Genomic DNA, 12,907 nt, shown 5'->3' on the forward strand with positions numbered 1-12,907 from the left:
GTGTGTGATTCAATACAGAAATTAAATCAGGCGATTGACAAGAATTTGATTTTCTGATAATATGTTAGTTTGGTTATTTAAATACATATGTGACAGAAACAGTCAAATCCCGACAGAGCAAGTATTTTTTTTTATTAAATCTTGATTGAAATTTTGAAATATATATACAGTATAAGGGGTGTAACAAAAAGGTTGGGCTTTTTCAGACTCTTGTGTAATTCTAAGCTAAAATAGAGGAATAATATTTTTCCAATTTCCACTTCTTTTAGCTAGCAGCTATACGCCATTTTGTTTTTTTTTAATTAAAATAATTTTATCATTATGACAATTGGAAACTGATCTTACAAACGTTTTAATTTAGTTTTGGTTACATTTATTAGATGTTATAAGTGCAATAGTCAACTTTACTGTTGCATTTGAATTACAGTAACAGCTGATTTTAAATAACAGCTGTTCAAATACTGCCAAATTATGGGCTATTTAGTTTGCATGTGTAATTCAAACCTTCCATAAAATAGTTATTTCCTACCTGATTTTTATAAATGAGGTAGGTATACTTGGAAAGAAAATGTTATTTAAAAACTTTTTTGTGGCATAACATTTTGATAAAAACAATGGTTAATTAGTTATTTCATAAAACAAAAATAAAAAGGCCGCTATTTAAAAAATATTAATCCTTTCAGTGCCAGACATTCTCCCTAGTGCGCGTGCAAGAAATGCCAGGCATAGTGCCATATGCTCATGCAAGAAGAGCCAGGCTATAATTGCCAATGTTTCAGCAGTTATTTATGGATGAAAATTGTTACTTTTTATTTGGTTTTGCTCTATACAATGTGCTTTAAATTAATACTGAAAAATAAATTTACTACAACATGCATTAAAAATATAAAACCAAAAAAACTTTTACTTACATAAAATTTTATGATGAATTTTTCAGTTTGGTGTAAATATAAGGCCAGTAAAAAAATCCTTGTTCCCATAAATTTTGAGTATGTGTTTGAACCTCCACATACTTTTGAACACATACACAAAAAAATTTTATATGTATCTTCAAAAATAAAGGTTTTATCATTGTTTTTCAAAAATAACGCGTATTTGGATTTTTCGCACATCTTGCTTAACACTGTTTTTCACTTTATAAAATTATGTATTAGGTAAATATTAAGAAAAAATAGCCTATTTCAAGTTTAAAATTACACAATTAATAAACACTTGTAGCCTACTTAAAAGTTTTTTTTATTTGAATGAGAAAAAAATTAACACTTATGAAATGGTAAACAATATGGGTGGAGTCCCCTTTTGCATGTTTTGCAAGCAAATGTGGCCTTTTTTCCTTTTTCCTCCAGCCTGAGTACTTTTCTTACTACAGACAGAGCAATTAAGTTCTTTTTTATTTGCCAATTTGTTCAAGAACATTGTCCAATCGGGATCACCACTGCCGTTATTAGCCGCATTACCCTCCCTGCTGTTTCAAGGTGAAGTATACAACATAGGCCTCCTTTCTTGGAGGGCCAGCCATTCAGTGGAAAGTTCTTCTACTAGTGCCACAGTGTACTCTAGCCTAGGAAGGGGTTTGTCAGTATTTTTCTTATAAATTATATAAGAATTGAGTACCATGCGCCCAAAGATATTAAAAGTAACTTTCCTCCAAAACCGGAATGCTTTCCTCTCATCGAGGTATGAATTTAACATTTGGTCCCCTCCATCAACCCCTCCCATAAAATCATTATATCTCCTTATGACTTTTGGCTTATTAGTAATTTTGATGTCATTTCCAAATTTTTTGCTCCTTTTTTCATCTTCAACTGTGCCATCTGTAGTTAAAACTAATACTTTTTTGTCTGGGACTGCTCTCTGAATGCTAATAAAGTCATCTCATTTTTTTTGAAGTACTTCTTTTCTCCCACTTTGAACTTAGGTTTTACTGAATCAGGAAGTCCTTTGCGGTTTATACGCATGGTACCCGTCAAAAATGTACATTTACTGTAAAGATATTTAGCAAGCTTTAGAGAAGTAAAGAAATTATCACAGAAAATGTGATAGCCTTTATTTAATAGGCCAGCCATCTCCAAAAGCCTTTTCACAACAAAATAGCCCAATCCATTAGATTTAATTTCATCTTTGTCACTGCCATTCGCCCCTTTATAGACAAAGAAATTCAAGCAGTAGTGGGTGACCGAGTCACATAGCATCCAAAGCTTTATTCCCCACCGATGTCGCTTCTTTGGTAAGTACTGCCTCAGCTGACTGTGCGATTTGGAACTTATAATACTCTCGTCAATAGCAAGGTTCTGACCGGGGGAAAAATGAAATTTAAAAACCCTATTTACATGGTCAATCAGTGGTTTGAACCGAGCGCACGCATCATAATCTGGCTCACCTGGTTTTGCAAGTGGAACTGTGTCGACCATATGCAAAAATCTCAATATTGCTTGAAATCTATTCCTGGTAAACATTCTTGGGAACGAGGGAATGAATTGACTAGAACTGGTCCACCAGTAGCTGTAAATAGTTGGCTGTTTTTTTATACCCATATTTATTAGCACTGCTAAAAAGGCCTGCATCTCTAGGAGAGACACAGGTTTCTAGGAGTTTGCCCGGCTGTGTGGTTTCAATTGACTTTTATTTATATATTCTGTGGCATACTTATTGGTATATTTTACAAATGTTTCTAGGAGGGCTGTTTGTAAAAAAAGTTTGAAATAATTTGACGGGGAGGAGTTACGAGGAGGAGCATGTTTTGGACCCGTTAGCTCATCAAATGAAAACTGATGGCAAAAACCAATATGCCCATCCATTTCCACCTCATCCCATCCCATACCATCCTCAGAATCTGAAGAGGAGGTTTCAGACAATTGATATAGGCCTACATTACTTGGTCGACCTCTTGCCCTTGTTTGTAGGTTAGGCCTAGGTCTAGTGGGACTTTCAAAGTCAAGTCCTATGTCTGGGGCATCATCCTCAGATGACGAAAGATCATTATGAACATTTGCTCTAAATAACAAGTTATCTAGATCTAGGCCTACTAGTATTTGAAGTTGAAGGCAACTCAGAGTGATAATCCGGGTCACTGTCTGTGTTCTCATAACCTAAACTAGAAGACTCTTCACTCTCCGTTTCACTATCACTCACAACAACATCACTATCGTCTTCTAACACTCTCCGTAAAGTGTTTTCATTAAGAGGTGATGCACTACGCTTCATTTTGTAAACATTTTACAACAATAAACGAAACAACAACAAGTTAGCTCGGCGCAATCGGCGAAACTGCGTAGTTGGTTAGTAAACAACAGATGACAGCTGACTCAGACTAGCGACGTCCACAGCCACTTGTATTTTGTTTTATTTATAACACTAATGTAATGGAAATACATTCAACTGAATGTTTTTTATTAGTTTATATCTTTATAAATACAATTATAACAAAATTAGGATTGTTTAGATATTTGTTGTATTTTTTACGAATATTTTAAAACACGTCCGTGTAGTCGGACGCTGGCTCTTCTTGCACATTTTATGTACGTCCGTGTAGTCGGACGCTGGCTCTTCTTGCACGTTTTATGTACGTCCATGTAGTCGGACGTTGGCACTGAAAGGGCTAAAATTTATTTAAAATTTCTTTTTCTAATATAATAGCTTCTGACATGGATCCTTTTACTAAGTTTTGTAAAAATAACAACACAGATAAAATGGTTTTAATTTAAAAAAAATTACGTATAGTTGCTAAACAAAGTGGAAATTGGAAAACATTATTCTTCATTTTTAGCTTAGCATCACACATAGAATATGAAAATGCATATACAGCCCAACCTTTTTGTTACACCTTGCATATACCAGATGTTCCACAAAGAGGTTTAAATGTTTGATTTTATATTACTTGCCCATTTATGCACCGAACATTATCAAACTCTACATAATTCATTATATAGGTTTTTTTAAATATTGTGTGAAAGTTTCAGTTCTCTAGCAATTGTTGAAACAAAATGGTGTTATTTTGAAAACCTATACTTTAAAAACAGTAGTATTTTTGGTTTTGTAAAATTATTTATTATCATATTCTAGAGAAATAAAATATTTCAATCAGAAAATTGGAACATAGCCTATTAAAAAACCTACAATTACAGTCCACAATTATTCAAAATGTAAATCCATCCCCAGTGACACACTAATAACCGCTTAACAAATGAATTGTAAGCTCTTACAAAGAAATTCTGCGGTGTTCGGAGAAGTTCCTCTTCAATTTATTTAAAAAAATTCCTCATCATTATTGAAGAAGCTACGAATATAAACTTGTTCCTTTATGTAACCCCATATAAAGAAATCACACAGTTAAATTTGGGGTGGCCAATCTAAAAAATCACTTTCACGACCAATCCAACGGCCATGTAGGTTATCATTTAGTAATTACTTGACAGGATTTCCTAAATGAGGAGGAGCACAATCTTGTTGGAAGATTGCTTGATCCATTTCTGGAACCATAAAATGAGGTTTCTTGTTCATGTAAAACCTGTTCATACCTATTCACAGTCATTATTATCTGAAATGTCTTAAGATAGCACCCAGTTACAACTGACAGCTGCCCAAACAGTAATTCCTTTTGATTTGAGTATAGTCTGTTCAAGAATGTGTGGATTACCGGTGTTGTAATAATTACAGTTATGCCTATTTACAGCATCATTGTGGTAAGTAAATATGGAATTTGTTGTTGTTTTTAAGATTAAATTCCTTTTTAGACTTTTATTTATGTGGTAATGGATTTATCGTAAATAAAAAAAAAAATGATTTACATGATTGTATACTATACCAAAAATGACTAATGGATTTGAAAAAAGTTCAAAGTTGGAGATATACTGTTTTATTTGACTTATTTACTGGTGTTTCAGTTGGTGATGAACCGAGTAGTTACCACTGAATTCCACCAAAGTGCATTTGATAATTGAATTGTGTTTTTTACATTTGAATGGAAATGGACTTAAAGTAAATGATCTTGTTTTTGGTAAAGTAAAAGGTCACCCATTCTGGACTGCTAGCATAGTGAAGGTTGATAGAGAAACATACAAAAGCGTTGTAAAAAATTAATTTAATTTTTTTTCTACCACGGAAACAAATACAGTGAATAGAATGACCTCATGTCATTACATTCAAAACAGATGCAAATAATACCTCTTTGGAACATGTAAGTTCAAAAAATAAAGAAACATATCTAAAGGCGCTGATTGAAATTTAAAAAGCAAGTAATGCCAAATCTTTTGATTAAACCTAAAGTTCTGTAAGGCAAGCAACAACTTGCCAGCAAATACCCCAGCTGGACTACTACAAAACACCAAAACCCAAAACACCTTTGATCACATAAAAAAATAATGATTCAACATCCTTTGAACATAGGATACATCAACAAACACTACTCAAGATCTGGATTTTCCATTTCAGATTAACGCACTTACAGATAGGTGCATACAAACCTTGATAAATAAAACAATACAATCTTTGAGCTTCAAAATTGAGTGATAAAAATTTCTGAACTTAAGAAAAATTATGCAAAATCAATCCAGACTTTTTTGCGGTAAGAAATTCTTAAGAGGGAATTAAATCATCTAAAGGAAGAAAATAATAGTCAAAACTAAATATTGAACTTGTCCGAGATGATAATAACACTGCTTTACAGATAGTGATTTATCAAATAAAAAATAATCAAAATAAATGTCTACCCTTATCCACCCCTAGAACACTTATAGACAAATGAATCATGGCAAACAGCCAAGGGTCTTAAACATACTTCCAGTACTTCAAGTATCAGTAGTATTAATTGTGATAAAAGAAAAAATCTCCAAAACACCCTTGGAGAACAAGATTATTTAAAACCATTCCAAACCAGATGATTAAGGAATAAATTAGTAATAATGTCAGTCAGTAATGGAAAATCTTATTAAGAGTAAAACTAATTTGAATGTTTGTTCTTATGTGAAGAGGAGTGGGACTAAATTCAACTAAGTCACTCAAAAGATTAAAAGGTTGTGTGAAGATCTAACAAAACTGTCCTTAGTAGTTTTACCCATAATTAGCTTGGTCACTAAAGAGTTTTTTAGAAATTTTCAGATTTGTTCTGTCCTTAATTGGACTTAAAAAAGCTTTAGCAGTACTGCAACGTTTTCCATTAATAATTGTTCCTTGTACTTTTGCAAACCCAGTTTGGGATTCTCCATTTACATCCATATTAGTATCATATCCAAGTTCTTTCATTCCTTCCGCAAATCCACTAATTAAACCATCTAATCCATAATCATTAAATGAATCTACTGTTAAAAATCCATTTTCTCCATGGTAATTTTGATAATTTGAAGTTTGCAGAACCTCTTTTGATTTAATGTTTTCTGATTTTTTGAAATATTTTAGAACATTTTCATAATCCCAGCCTTCATTTCCTGCAGCTGCCCATGAATCAAAATCTCTCCAGTTTCCTCTAACATACATATTCCCATTAATCGCACTTGTGCCTCCAAGCACTTTTTCCTCTTGGCATATTACAACTATTGTTTACCATCCCGAGACAGTTATCCTCAGACTGATCTGTTTGGTACTGCCAATCCAACTCAGACTTAGAAAGTGCCATGTAAACACTGGGTATCTCAGTAGTTTTTGTAGGGTTACCACCAGCTTCAAGAAGGAGTATGTTCCACTCTGAGATCTCAGACAAGCGGTTGGCAATGACAGCCCCCGCTGAGCCGGAACCAACAATGATGAAATCAAACTCTTCTCCCTCCTGAGGACTGTAGTGGGGAGGGTAATCTGATGGATTGGCTAAATCACATTCTGCCTTTTTGATAGATGTGTAAATGTCTTTAATCAGAGAACTTCCAAAATCACCAATATCTTGAGAATCTGAGCAAGTATTTTCTTCATGAAGCCAATTAGAGTATGTTTCATGTGTCTCGCCACACTGATCTCTACAACAATAGAAATACAGTTCTTATACAAGTTTTAACTATATTCACTTCACAGTTTTTGCACAAAACTAGTTTGTAAGTCAGCTTATTTCAAGTGGTTATAATTCTTGTCTAGATAAATAGTAATAATAAAAAGAGACTCAACTGCGATATACTACATCAACAGGTTAACATGTTAATAAATTAATATAAACTATAAATGAACAAGTTTAAAATATATAAATTTAATTAGAAATGTAACAATAACAGCACACAAACTGAAATAAATCAAACAATTTAACAACTTCTATATGAAAATTCATTAAAAAATAAGATTATCAAAACTAAATAATTCATTTAATGAATAAAAAAGGGTTATTTAAAACTAATTTCAAAATATATCATACAAGAGCGACTTATGATATTTATTTGTTAAAGGTCTGAGGGAATATATATCTTTAAATTTCTATTTGCAGTATTACTTAGTATATGTAGGCCAACCACAGCACTGTCCTTGGATCTAGTTTTGTAATTTTGAACATTAGGATTGAAGATTAACATGGTAGAAGTTTTTAACACATATGTATTTTATTTTCAGTGTGAGTTTAAATTATGGATACGCTGTTTAGTTTTAGATGGATAAAGATTGAGGGATGGAACTCTGGACACCTTTCTAGGAAATAGAGGTGAACTTTTTAGTCACTGTTACAACTTTGCCCACTTCCCCAAAATGGGATTTGAGGGGAGGGTGGCTCAAACCTTTTAAATGTAAGGACCCATTAAGTGACACCTCATTTGAAAGTCTTGATAAAATAAGAACAGTGGGAAGCTCCACTTATCTCCCCACTTGACTACTTTGTGTGGGGTCACATTAAAAACAACGTCTATAAAACAAAACCCCAGTGCATTAATAACCTTAGGTACAGAATATGTACAGGATTGTGGAAATTCAAAACAATCCTGTGTGAATTCATACAGCGTGCCATTTCCAGTTTCTATAATAGGCTTGGACATTGTCAAACTGTCCTGGGACAGCAGTTTAAAAAGATATAAAAGCGCAGGTTAGTACGTTTTAGAGCCGTTTTATTGCTTAAAATAACTGTAATTACTAGTGCTACTGTAACTTTACATTTAAACATTTTAAACTGCCCCTCGAAAAGCCCATTTGGGGGAAATGGTTTGCTTCTGTTTCCTGGAGGAAATTAAATGTTGAGTTTAATTTTTCTATCTTTGTCCATTAAAGGTTGAGCAGGATCCACCCATGCTTAACTTAATTAATTTCAATGAGCTGCCATTTTGTACTAGGTAGAGATATAAAGCTAGTTTCCACTGTCCTTCATTTATCAAGCCCTTTCAGATGAGGTGTTACTTAATAGGTCTATTCATTTAAAATCTTTGAGCCACCCCCGCCCCAAATCCTATTTTGGGGAAATGGGCAAAGTTATAACAGAAAAAAAAAGTAAAATTTTACTTCTATTTCCTAAAAAGTATCCCAAGTTCCATTCCTCCATCTTTATCCATCAGAAACTAAATAGTGTATCTATACTTAAACTCACATTGTATTTGAAATATGTGTTAAAAACTTCCAATATATATAACACTTCTAAAAACAGATAACACTTCTTAAAAATAGGACAGATTCGGACAGCTATAACTTTCAACCTTGTCTAGAGGGTCTACTAGAGTAAGCAAAATACTTTTTAGTTGTACATTTATTCAAAATGTATTTTAAAATTATAAAAGATTAACATTTACTTTTTTGTATAGAATAGAATAATTTATTGGCCACAAGATATTTCACACAAATACATAGGCAGGTCAGTATAATTTATAATAATTGTACTTCACTAGTTAAAGAAGTCATTGTCAGTCCATTGACTCAATAAAAACTCACTTATTGAATAAAATGCATTATTTAACAAGAAATTATATAATTTTGATTTAAAAGAACAGTCTTTTAATTTTTTCATTTTCATAGGCAATTTATTCATAAATCTAGATGCAATGTGCAGAGGGTTTTTTTCACTTTTGCTAAGTCTATGTGGAGGTAGATTTATTAAATGGCTATTTCTTGTATTGTATGAGTGGATTTCATTTCTGAGCATAATTCTGTCTTCATTTTTTCTAAGGTACAACAAGCATTGCATTATATACACACAAGGTAGAGTGAGAATCCTTAGCTGTACAAAAATATCCCTACAGTGATCAAGCCTACCAGCTCCGGCAATGATACAGATAGCTTTTTCTGTAATATAAATCCCTCTTCAGCATGGGAGGCTCCACACCATACAACAAGACCATAGGTAATATGTGATTGAAAAATACCAAAATAGGTAGTGCGGATCCCGTTCTGGTCCAATTCACCACATAAGCGTTTTAAGGCATAAATGCTTCTGCTAAGTTTAATTTTGAGACCAATTATGTGTTGATGCCGACTTAGTGTTGGATCAAGGGTTAGGCCAAAAAAGTTGGATTTTCTGTGCGTTGTTCTGGTTTTTCTTTAAGGCCAAAAAAGGTTGTCACTGTTTTATTTGTATTTAATACCAATTCATTAGCAGTCAACCAATTTTGAATGAGATTTTGATTTGATTTAGCTTGTGCCAATGCTAGACTGCTACTAGGTTATTTATTTATGATTGTAGTGTCATCAGCATAGAGGACGACATCCGCAGGTACACATTCACTTAAATCATTGATCATAATAATAAAAAGTATGGGGCCAAGCACTGACCCTTGCGGGACACCACAATTCACATCTAGACTGCTTGATTCCTTGTTGTTGCTTACTACATATTGTTTGCGATTCTTCAGGTAACTTTGGAAAATTTTTAAGGCAGAGCCTTCAATTTTATAGTGCTGAAGTTTGTATACTAACAACTCGTGAGACACGCAGTCAAAGGCCTTGCTAAGGTCACAAAAGGTGACCGCAGCAAGTTCCTTTTCTTCAAAGCAGCCTAGAATTTGTTCCACCAATTTTATTAAGGCATTGGCTGTAGAAAGACCTTTTCTAAAACCAAATTGTGAACTACAGATTTTAACTTGTTAAACTCCATGTAATGCATAAGCTGTTTGCTGATTATAATTTCTATTACCTTAGATAAGACAGGAACAATTGCAATAGGTCTAAAGTTGTTAAGCTGATCTTTTTTACCCTTTTTAAAAACAGGAATCACCTTAGTAACTTTTAAAATGTTAGGAAATTCACCTTGAGACAGACACTTATTGATAAGAGCAGTAAGAGGAGTGATGTAACAGCAGATGGTATCTTTTACTAGTCTGTTTGAGAAACCAAAATGATCTTTGCTTGACCTATTGGACAACTGTTTAACTACATTTAGTACATCATTTTCAGAGACATCATTAAAACTAAAACAAGTTACAGTCTCAGGAATATCTCTACGAAGTAGAAAATCTAAAGCACAGTGAGTTGTATTTTTGACTAGTCAGGGTCTGTTTGATTTCTTTTGTAACATTTACAAAATAATTATTAAATTCATCTGGAGTAAAAACATTATCATCAAACTATGAGTTCCACTTGAGCCTTTCTTAGACTTATTTACAATATTCCACAATGATTTAGTTTGGTTTTCTGAACACTTTATTTTTAACATATTTGCCTTCTTTTTGGCATCTCTTATTTTGTTCCTATAACATGCTTTAAGCCTATTATAACTGGTTCTAAAGAGATTGCAATTTTGCTGTTCATTTTCATTTTTAGCTAGTGAGTAGAGAAAGTCTAGCCTATTCTTTATTTCTCCAAGCTCAGGAGTGTACCAATGTGTACCTCCTGTAGGCCTATTGGGTTTCTTAGTGTTTCCAGGGTTTATTCTAATATGTTTAGTAAAACTTATGTCATAATAATATTTAAAACTATTTACAAAGTTGTTAAAATTCTCATTAATGCTTTCGTCAATAAAAACATCAGACCAGCTTTCCTTACTTAACAGATACTTAAACAGATTGATGGTTTTATCATTAATATCTGGCACATTTTTATAGACTAGACAAGGGTTGCTATTAAAATTTGAAACTAACTCTACATTTTTTAACACACAAAAAGTTAACCTAAGTGATCACTAACATGGAAATTTCTTAAGCTAACATTTAACTGATCCCCAAAGGAAGTGAAAACATTGTCCAAAAATGTGTTATGTCAAGTGGGGTCAGTTATTGTGATTTTAAGTCCATACATGGAGGATAGGTTAACAACGTTTCTGGCATTCTTGTCCTGGCCTTGAGGCGAAAAGTGAAGGTTGAAGTCTCCGCACACAATTGCGTTTCAACTTTTTTGATTAATATGGCTAACACTTTTTCCATTATATGCATAAAATTGTCATAGTGTCCATTTGGACTTCTGTACACATCAATTAAAACTAAGTTTAGATCTACAAGTTCAATGCAGGCTAGTTCGCAGTCCAGTTCAGTGGATAGGCTATTTATTTTATCAATTACCTTATATTGAGTGGGTGAGAACCTAGAATATATGGCTACTCCACCGTGTATCCTTGAGGAGCCGATCTGACGACTGCCGACGACTTCGACCAGCCCGGACTTGTGAACACTCCACGGCCGACACCACCAGCTTGTGAGCCCGACATCAGGAAGCGGCCTCCGCCTGTCTACAATTTTGGGCACAGGGAAAAAGGCCAATTTCAAGGCCACCCTGGAATCTCCACTCGACCCCACCAAGTGAGCCCCGCTGTCCCAGATCACCAACGCCCAGACGTAAACACCTTGCTAGTCAAGGTTATCGACCAGCTAACTGCGGTGGTGCAGATGCTCCAATCCCTGGCGGGCATGCTGACCGCCCAGGCCGACTCCTACAACGCAGTCTCCCATGGATAGGACGCCTAGGATTGTCTCCTGGTTCTGCAACGGCCTCCAAGGGAAGCGGCACGAGCTCCTGCAGTTCCTAGGCGAATTCGACACCGACATCGCCTTGCTGCAGGAGACCCACCTCACACCGCAGAAACAGTTCAGAATCCCCAACTATTTTACTTACAGGACAGGACCGACCACCCCACCCCCTACATCACCACGCGGCTGGTGGAACAGCTATACTCGTCCACCGCCGGGTCCCTCACCGACATGTCCCATGCCTCGGATGGGTCCACGGAGGTTACCACGATCGCGGCCTGCTTCGGAGGACCAGAGATGGAGCTCTCCTCCGTGTACAGCCCGCCGGGAAAACGACTCGACCTCGCCGAGCTCGACCGACTTCTCCGACCGGGCTGCCCAGCAGTTGTGGCTGGCGACTTCAACGCCAAACACACATCCTGGGGTTGTGTTGCCAACAACTGCTCAGGCCGCCAACTACTTAACTTCCTGGACTGTCGCCCCCACGTCTCCCTGACTGCACCAGCGGAAGCCACTCACTTCCCCGGCCAACAACAACACCGCCCCGACATACTTGACTTTGCTCTTCACTGCAACCTTCCCGCCCCACTCGACATCTCTGCTGTTCAGGACCTGTCATCTGTCCACCTCCCAATCACTATTCACCTGACCGACTACTTTGACCGACTTCTACCCCCAAGGAAGAGACAGACCGTGGACTGGACCAGATACTATAACTATCTGGCCGACAGACCACTCTCCCCCCGACCTCCCACAACGGACACTGAACTGGACGCTGGAGTTTCCAGGCTACACTCCTGCCTACAAGAAGCCATGGATCGCACAGCAAGACCAGCCACCGACCGACCGGACTACCGCCGCAACCTCCCGAGTCATCTCATGGACAAGATCCGGCTGAGACGGCAACTCAGACGGAGATGGCAGAGGACAAGGTATACTGGAGACAGGGCAGCCTTTAATCGCCAATCGCAGAGGGTCTCCAACTTACTACAACATGGAGAGAGCCGCTGGAGGGAGTTTGTTGACACTCTTAACACAGACGACGGCTCCATCTGGCGGATCGCCCGAACCCTCAGAGGCGATAAGAGGGACTGTCTGTCCCATCCAGGGACAGAGCGGTTTGGTCT

This window comes from Homalodisca vitripennis, unplaced genomic scaffold, assembly GCF_021130785.1.
Source record: "Homalodisca vitripennis isolate AUS2020 unplaced genomic scaffold, UT_GWSS_2.1 ScUCBcl_4150;HRSCAF=10156, whole genome shotgun sequence".
Classification (NCBI taxonomy): domain Eukaryota; kingdom Metazoa; phylum Arthropoda; class Insecta; order Hemiptera; family Cicadellidae; genus Homalodisca; species Homalodisca vitripennis.